This window comes from Rhipicephalus microplus, chromosome X (genome assembly GCF_043290135.1).
Source record: "Rhipicephalus microplus isolate Deutch F79 chromosome X, USDA_Rmic, whole genome shotgun sequence".
Lineage (NCBI taxonomy): Eukaryota > Metazoa > Arthropoda > Arachnida > Ixodida > Ixodidae > Rhipicephalus > Rhipicephalus microplus.
The window spans coordinates 444,443,306-444,452,593 of record NC_134710.1 but is presented as its reverse complement, the minus strand read 5'-3'; the positions used below and the strand labels follow the sequence as shown (position 1 = coordinate 444,452,593).

At 50.2% G+C, this 9,288-nt stretch overlaps 1 pseudogene; it reads left to right on the top strand.

Annotated features, from left to right (window-relative positions):
* The first annotated feature begins 497 nt into the window (after positions 1-497).
* Positions 498-2,558, top strand: LOC142775509 (uncharacterized; annotated as a pseudogene).
* The last annotated feature ends 6,730 nt before the right edge of the window (positions 2,559-9,288 follow it).

Here is a 9,288-nt window from a genome sequence, read left to right as displayed (position 1 = left end):
GAGTTGCTAGAGCTCAGACCGGCTATCGGACATTCACGGTTGCTGAAATAGAGGAGGTGGCAGGGTGGATGGAAGAGGAGGCAGCCCAGAAAGGCATGGAAACTTTTGATTATTTCCACACCTGGATAAAAAACACGATAGGGAAAGTGGGCAGCAAACACAGGCCCTCGAGAGGCCCACCGAGACAGAAGAGGAAGGCTTGGTGGGACAACGACGTGGCAACTGCTCTAGCTACACGTAAACAGCTCTGCCGACCACATATATCTGCGCTCCGGCTTGGTGCTGATGAGGCGGAGGTCCAGGACCTGTGGGCTCACAATCTGAGGGCCAAGAAATCAATGTCTACCTTGGTCCAAGAGCGCATGATAACCATAAACCACAAGATACTAAAGGAAATAAAAGAGGCTGGTTGAGATGCAGGGAAGAAATTCTGGCGGCACATACATGGTCAGAAGTCGACGTTCCAGCTATGGACAGACAGCCTTCGGGATATCGAAATGGGGCTGGAGTACAGAGGTGAGGCCCGCCTCCACTTCATCACGGAACATATGGCAGGATAGCTCAGGTCGCAAGCTGGGCATAGTATTCACTTGGTTGAGAGACATTGATCTCCTGACCTGCCACGGTGCGATGGTATCACTGAGAGAGAGCATTACCGGGCCCTCAAGTGGCTGTCTGGTACATCAGCGGCTGGACTGGATGGAATTCCACATCTGCTGCTGAAACAAATAGGTAAGGAAACTCGAGAAAATTTGCGAGACACCCTCAACTATGTCATTCAGACTGGCAACATAACGAAGGAATGGAGGTATGCCCGCATAAGGCTCATCCTTAAGAAAGGGGTTGACAAGTCTCCCCCTGACAGCTATCGACCGATCACCCCTCAACCATGTACAGACTGTTTGCCCATATTGTGCGAGCAAGGCTACAACGATGGGCCAAGGCTGAGGTCCTAGGAGAATTACAGAATGGTTTCCGGCCTGGCAGATGCCTGGAGGACAATCTTTTTGTGGTCACGCAGGCAATGGAAGTCGCTCTAAAGGAATCCCGTACGGTCTTTCTGGCTTTTCTGGACATATCACAGGCATACGATGGCGTTGAACAGGCTAATCTGTGTTCTACACTGTCTCAACTATGTGCAACAGAGGAAGTGGTGACACTGTTTAAAGCACTGTACACCGACGCTCAGGCAGTTGTACAGTGGGGACAAAAGATCTCGCACCCCATCAACGTGACCAGGGGCCTGCGACAAGGTTGCCCCATGTCACCACTGCTTTTCATGCTCTAGCTATGTTGCAGGTTTAGAGCATCGTCTGACAGAGAGTGGGCTTGGCTTTGAACTGAGCTACAAGGAGGAGGGTAGCACAAACATACGACACATCCCGGCACTGTTTTACGCCGACGATATTGTCCTCCTGGCGAACAACCCTGATGAGCTGCAGGACCTCCTGAACATATGCGGCGAAGAGGGCACAAAGCTCGGCTTCACTTTTAGCGTCATGAAGTCAGCGGGGATTACCTATGGACCAGCCCCCCCCCCTTAAGATCCCAGAGCTCTCCATCCAAGGAAAACCCCTAGCTTGGACCGATGAGTACAAGTATCTGGGGATATCAATCACATCTGCCCCAAGCTACCTGCATGCAGAGCTATGAGATAGGCCTAGCAGCCAAGGCTAAAGCACGACGATCCTTTCTCGGCTTTAAGGCACTGTAGTCGTTCAACCATTTCAAGGTATGCAGAGCACTATGGAAAGGAGTGGCAGTGCCGGGCCTTACCTTCAGAAAAGTGGTGCTGTGCCTGTCGTCGGGCACAAGACACGCTTTGGAGACCAGACAGAGAAAGATCGGCCGCATGGCTCTCGGCACACAGAGGTGCATGCCAAATGAAGCCGCCCAGGGTGATGTTGGTTGGTCCTCCTTTGAAGCGCGGGGCCGTTGAAAAAATATTCTACGAGCGGAGATTAAGCGGGATGTCCGATGACCAGTGGGCCCGGCAGATGTACAAGAACATCCACCTACGATCCCATAACACCAAGTGGGCAACTCCAACAAAAGTCCTCACCGAACGGTGTGGCGTCGAAACCACCCGACTCGCGACCGTCCCACAGTCTGGCCAAAGACACAAAGTGAAGGAGCACGTCAGAGCCGCTGAACTAGAAAGATGGAAGACTTCAACTCAGACAAAGCTGGCGCTGTCAGTATACCATACAAACAAGCAAGCCATTGAACCAGAACGGTTCTTTGACAATTCCAGGGGAAGCAGTCTCCTCTTGGAGGCCCGTGGTGGTGTCCTCCGCACTCGCGCCATGCAGGCCAAGTTCACACCGAGCACGCGGACGACCTGCCACCGCTGCGACGCGGCCGAGGAAACTCTTCAACACGCTGTGCTTGAATGCACTGGCCTGCAGCCCGGGCCCCCGCTTGAGGAGACGAACCCCCGTAATCCCAGTGCCTTGGCGACGGCGCTGGGATTCCGCAAACAGGGTGCACCCCCTAACTGGAAAGAGGTGGAATTAACGAAGCGACGGCTGGAGCACTGGTGGCGCTACAGTGGCTGAGTGGCACACCAGAAATCCGACATTTGCCCCGAAAGTGCAGGCAACTACAACGTCTCCCTTTTGAAGGTAAGATACGGGCTGTATATGCTCGTTGATCGCCCGCTTCAAAGGGCAAGACCACAGTTATCATCATCATCAGCCGGTACAGTCGTATGGAGGATGATGGGTTGAGTTATGTGAGACTCTGGAACAAAGCGCCTTCGGGCGCCGCGTATCCTTCCTATCTGACAACGGCAAGTGCGACAGCCTCTTTGCGTGTGAAAGAATCTGGTGGCAGTTGGCACTACTGTTGTTGATGAATGTAATGTTGTGTGACTTCATGATATGTGAGAAGCGGGGAAACTGACTCGGTGTTGGCTGTCACAGCGCGGCGCTGCTCGGTGGGTGAGTTCTAGAGCGGCCGCATGAGCGCGTTCATTACTCGACAGTGAGTCATGACCAGGAGTCCAATGGAGGCGTGTGATGCGGCTGTTGTGTGAAGCAACTTTAGATGTGCGTAAAAGAATAGAATGGCGGGTTTTGGGAATGCCGTGACCTGTTGGGAAAGCCCAACGTACCGCTTGCGAATCTTTGAATATGTAGTATGTTTCCGCGGGGAGGCTCAAGGTGTGTTGGATCGCCAAGGTAGCCGCTTGGATCTCGCGCGAGTCGGTGGCTGAAGATGAGAAAAAGATTGAGGTAGTACTTATGATCTCATGAGTGCCGCTAAGCTTCACACAACACCGCTGTATGTCCGTTTGTCATGCGAGCCGTGTCCGTGTGTAGTAGAACCTATTCTCCTCAACGTCGCTGAGAGTGCGATTCAGGTAACTCGTCTGTGCCCACCGACGACCGATGTTACGCTCAGGATGCATGTTGTAGGGGATACGCGAAGCACTCGAGCTACTTCAAGTGGCACTGAAGTTCCCTGCGTTTCCGAAGGATCAGGGGGACTGGGTGACCCAGACGGTGAAGTACCTGTCTACCCGTGGGTGTGAGAAGAAGGCGATGGCTCTGGCTAATCAACTGGGCCTCGAGTACTTCATCGATGGTATTGTGCACTCTTAGTGACAAAAGGCGCTGCGTAGAAGTATAGTGCAGAACTCCCAAATCGACCTTGATGACCTTACGGATGAGCGTGTCCACGCCTTTCATATTGTTTTTGCGTTATCCAGTGAAATGGAAGGTGATAAGTGAAGCGGCTTATAATGCACGCTTCCATTAATCGAAGCATATGTCTCGCTCCCCAAGACCCGAGCCTCTATTACTTTACGCGTCGAAAGACTCGAAACATGACGATGATCTGCTCCGTCTGGCGTGAGAGAAGGGACATGGTGTGACGTGCCCTGTTATCTGCTTGAACGTAAATTCTAAGGATGCGTGCTCGCTCTACCTGAGGGATAGGTTTTCATTGACGACTACATTGATGTGGGGTGGGGTATTTGCACCGCGGCCATGAAAGACAAAGAGCTCAGACTTCTTTGGAGCCCAAGTGAGGCCACCCCGTCAAGCATAGTCTGACAAGACCTCTACCGCTTGTTGAAGCTGGTCTTGAATTCTGGCGTTGGAAGCCCGAAACGTTCACAACGTCATATCATCGGCATAGATGGCATGGTGAAGGTCCTCAACTTGCTCAAGTTGTTTAGAAAGACCTGACATAGCCATATATCAAAAAGTGCTGGTGAAATCACAGCTTGAGGGGTGCCTTAATCTTCCCGGTAGCTGAATGATACTCGAGTGACTAGGGCCTTTACCGATACCGTTGGTACGATCACGAAGAAAGGCTCTGACGTAGTTGTAAACTCGAAAGCCGCAGCGCAATTCGGCGAGATCGCTGATAATGCGGTCGTGCTCCAGGTATAGCGCAAGCAAAGTGCGGGTTTGGACACACCACGATAGACCCAAGGCCAGCTCTGCTCGTGCGGGGCCCAAGACCTGCACTGCGCATGCTCCCATCTCGTGCCAACTGTCACTCCCTCTGTCGCCTCGCAAGGCCGATGCAGACAGCGTCTGCTAGTTCAAAACCGACTGTTCGCGCTTCACAACCATTCGCTGATCGTGTGTTCGGAATTGAGTCATGGCTAGGAAAGATAGACATTGAGATAGTTGATGAGATGTCCACCACTTGCCACAACTGAGACAAAAATGGACACTTTGTGTGGTTCCTTGCCTACCACTTCAAAAACACCTATAGGGGTTCGCTTACCCATTTCCATTGAGAAATCTCATGCTCATACTACTTTTCTAGCTCGGAGGACGTTCGCCCCTCCACATTCCAGAGGCGAATCCAGAGAGGGGGCGGTAGGGCTGACCCCTCCCCAAAGCCTGTGTCGCAACCCCCCTCCTTTCAGTGCCCTCGTCCATCTCCTTTTTCGGGTTGCCTCGGTGTTGACCTCAGCTGCCACTGGCCAAATTACATTTCGCCAGACACCCGCCGGTTTTTGTTAGGTGTAAACGTTGTCGTGGCCTAGAAGTCAGTCTTCTGGCTAGTAGTGTTTGTAAAAAGGCGCATTTTTGTCTCCCAACTGAGGACAGGGCTCAGTTCTAGCTCACTTTAGCTCAGTGCCATGTTCTGTCTACTGCATTCCCGAGAAAGTGCCCACTTCTCTCACCCCCTTTTCCCATTTTTCTGTGACGCTGGACCTCTGCTCTGTTACTTCCGCCCCCCCTCCCCCCAGACAGGAGGGTTCAGTTTTTTTAATAAAGGCACCTTTTCTGTTCTTTACGAAGAACTTCATCTCCTCCGTGGCCGCTGCGAGCATTGACCACGGGCGTCGGCAGGCGGGTGCAAAAGGGGCACTTGCCCCCCTCAAGCCTCACAAGCACTAGCCCTCACCCAAGCTACGCAAGAAGCTATCCCTTCTTCCAGACGCGATGAAACACCCAAAAGAACATCATGCTGACAACCACGGCGTTGATACAAAAATATTGCATCTTGTTTCTTTCTACGATGCAGTTATCACGGATAAAAAACACGTCTGCTCGAGCGCGTGACGGTTAGTTATTTGTATACGGTTTTATAGCACCCAGTTGCAGTTTCGGTTTCAGAAAGCACCGAGTGAACTGAGTTGGCTACGCCAGCACACAAAACCACGTGCAAATGCGCACCGCGTTGTCAACACTTCAACGAAGGCTTTCAGGGTGCTCTGAGACGTTGTAAATATGCGTGACTATCCAAACATGCACTTCTGAGCAAGGACATCAGCCTTTGTACGCCCGTACAAATCGGCCGAATCTTTCCGATCAAAAGGTCTGCTCAGAGAGAGCCCTCCCAGAATCGTGACAGCTATATATAGCATAAACTCGTGGCACGTGTGGTTATTTGGTTAGACGAAAACCACAACAGTGTTTCGCGAGCAGTTGCACGAGACGCACTTCAAAATTGATTTTCAACATGTTCTAGGCGATAATATCAATGGATATTTCGTAGGTGATCATGATGCGTTTGTGTCCACACAAATATATCCCAGAAGCTATCTCGCCTTCAGACTTTTCTGTCAGCACTCATTTAACAGACTCTTCGTGGCATGCATGAAAACAAAATCGTAAATTGCACAGATCACTGGCACCTTTGAACCAGAGGAGCTCATGAAATCTGGATTGTTGCCGTTGACGGAACCTTCAATTTTTGCTCATGAAACAGTGTTGTTGACGTCTCTGATTTTTCGGCATTCCCAGTACCTTCTCGCGCACGAAGTTGACCTTCTCAGAACTCGAAAGTAAGATGTTCTTGAAACTGCTTTAATGATCTCCGATACCGAGAAGATATATCCATTCCATGGGGTACTACTGTCACTAGGGTAGCTTTCCGAAACGTTCTAGTCTCCCACATGGTCTCACCTTTGACTCCTTTCTCTCTTTTTAGAGATTATTGCTGTGGAACCCAGCAGCCTACTTAACCAGCTGAACCCACGGAGCATACAAAAAGCAAAAGCGTGCATACCCAGGCAGTTTGGGATGTAGTGTGATTCTTGAAGGAAAGGAAAAGGGTACTAATTCATGTCGGCCCGGTGGCGACACGCCTAAGTGCTTTGTAGTGGTTGGGTGGAGGAGGGATAAAAAGAATAGAAAGGAATAGAGGAAGAGATAGAGCGACGGAAAATAGAAGGAGATAGGAAAGTGGGGATCCGGTCGAAGCAGTCCAAAGGTGGGGCACAAGGCTCTGTTTGGCGTTGCATAAATTCTTTCCAGACTTGGAGGGTCAGTGTAGCCAGACTGCCGCCAAATTTGCAGAGAAATTTGCCCCTGTAGTTGTGGCTTCTCCGAGAGGGTTTGGGGTTGTCAGCGGTGCATTTTGCGAGTGCATGAGCGACGTTGGCCATTTTAATTAATGAAATGAACCGCACCTTGCAGACGTAGGGGCGCGTTTTTTTTTTTTTTTTTTGCTGAGTGCGCTGCTGTGCAATTAAGAGATCGTGTCTCAGAGTTAGGGAATCAACGACGCGTCGTCTGCCGTGCATTTCGCGAGTGCGATGAACTTGTCCGCGAGTGTGTGTGCGACGTAATAAACGCAATGAACCGCGCGTTACAGAAGTCGGGGCGTAATCTCTTGCTGTGTGCGCAGCTGTGCAATTAAGAGATTGCGTCTCAGTATTAGAGACGACGGGGAGAACTGAATAGAGTCGCAGCAGGTGCTGCCCCCCTTCCCCCCTTCTTTTTTTTTCATAGCTGATCGTGCCGCGTCAACCGCGTGCCACGACTGGGAAGCTACGTTTCCCCTAGCTGTGTCAGCACAATACATATCGTTCGGACTCGTGTAATATGACGAATAAACATTTCAAGGCTGGCTAATCGGGGTACGTCAGATATGCTACAGCTATATACGCGTGGAAGGCTGCTTTATCGACGCAGTTGGAGCGAATTAAGCGCGACTAGCGCGTACCTGTAAATAGGACCCCGCCGACCAGCCGCCGTCGCAGGGCCGCACCCACAATAAGCACAAACGACCAAAATTCTAAATAATGAATGCATATGTGGGGTCCGGGTTTGGGTTCGGTAGCTTTCTTGCCGTTGTGTTTATCAAAAGACTTCGGGCACTCTTTTGCGAAATGACCTGAGCCGTGACATACGTGGCACTTTAGCACTCCTTTATCTTCTCTTGTCATCGGTTTCTGGCTCATTTCTGCAGCTGGTTGCTTTGAAGCACGCCCTTTACCTTTCGCTTGTTCAAAAGCTTGGAGTAGTTAAGCGATCTCAGTTGGCCTAAGCCATCCCTCGCCTTTTCGTAATCTCACATACTCAAGACCCTCCGATTCTATACGATCCGCCACCATGACGGCCTCCTACTGTGTCGGCCTCTCTCACTTGGGGGTATTATGAGAAGTACGTTTTGACGCTGGACGCGAACTGTGACCACGTCTCCTCCTTCCGCTTCACTGCCTTCTCAAAGCTTTGCAGATACTCTGCCGGAGAAAGTTTCAGCTCCGTCAGCACTGCCGCTTTAACTGACTCGTAATCTGCACTCTCTTCATAATTAAGGTTACGCAGTAGGTAACGAACGCATTCAGTTAGGACTGGCATAACGAAATGCACGCGACTCTCATAAGGTACCCGGTAAGTAGCAAAAACTTTTTCAACCTCCTCAAACCATAATAGTACATCAGCGTCACTCGGCAACCGAAACCCTTTGAGCACTTTTGAACATTGCTGGATACAATCGAAACCCAATCGTCTTGAATCACTCGTCTCTGACCCAGAATTAGACAACGTGCCATTGATGCATTCAGGATTTGTTCTACTTTGCAATAGCTTTTCGTACTCAACTGGAGATTGAGTCTTTGAATTTCAAGTTCAAGAGTTCTCGTATGGCATGAATTTGGCAAAATCTGAGATGCCTGCTGCATAGATTCTTGCTCAGTAGGCGCTCTCGCCTCATAGGACTCATCGGAATTCAGAATTCCATCGTTTAATGGTTCTCGACTCCGACCTATTTCCGCCCCACTCGCACCTTCATCTCCATTAGACTCCATTGTTTCTGCACCTCTGCGTGCCCTCACCATTTCTTCTAAACTTAAACTGCCATGCCAACTTGGGAAGAACGCAAGAAATCCTGATCACCTGTTGCTGAATGCACTGCCATCCCTCGATCTCCTCCACGGTGCAAGAGTTGGCTGCTGTGAGATCGTCTCGATTTTCATCTGGTGACCGTTCGATGCTTTGAACTTGTTCTCCCCAGCGCTGGTCCAAAGAATGATGTTGTAGAGCTCGCCGATCCCGTCAGACTGTGCCAGTTGAGTTTACTTCATCGTGTGTCCTCCTTGAGGAAGATCAAAGTCTCGTTAAGGAGATAATTATCGGCGTTGATGAAGCAGGAGGCAGGTTTGAGATAATAAAAACTTGGAGATATATTGTTGCGAAATATATACAGCCAGATATTTACAGCTTGCCGAAGCACACTGACAACAACATAGATGTAAATAGCGTCTTACTCTTCTACTTTACTCTCTTCGGTTAGAACCCAGAACACCGTTACTACATGCAAAGAACTTCGTCTCACTGATCAACCCCTACGTGGTTACGGCCCAGACAAAAGTTGTATCGTACGGAGTCTTACTGATCCATCAGTCAATTGAGTGATTGCAGCCTAGACTGGAAGAAAGCGAATTTCATCCAGTATTTATTTTCTTGCGGTAAACAAAGAAAGGGGAAGGTGACCACTGTTGGTCCGCCTCAACATTCTGTTAGCCAATAAGCTCATCGCAACTTAAGCCGCTTCTTTTAGGGCTGACATAATTTTGATACCAGTGTTTTA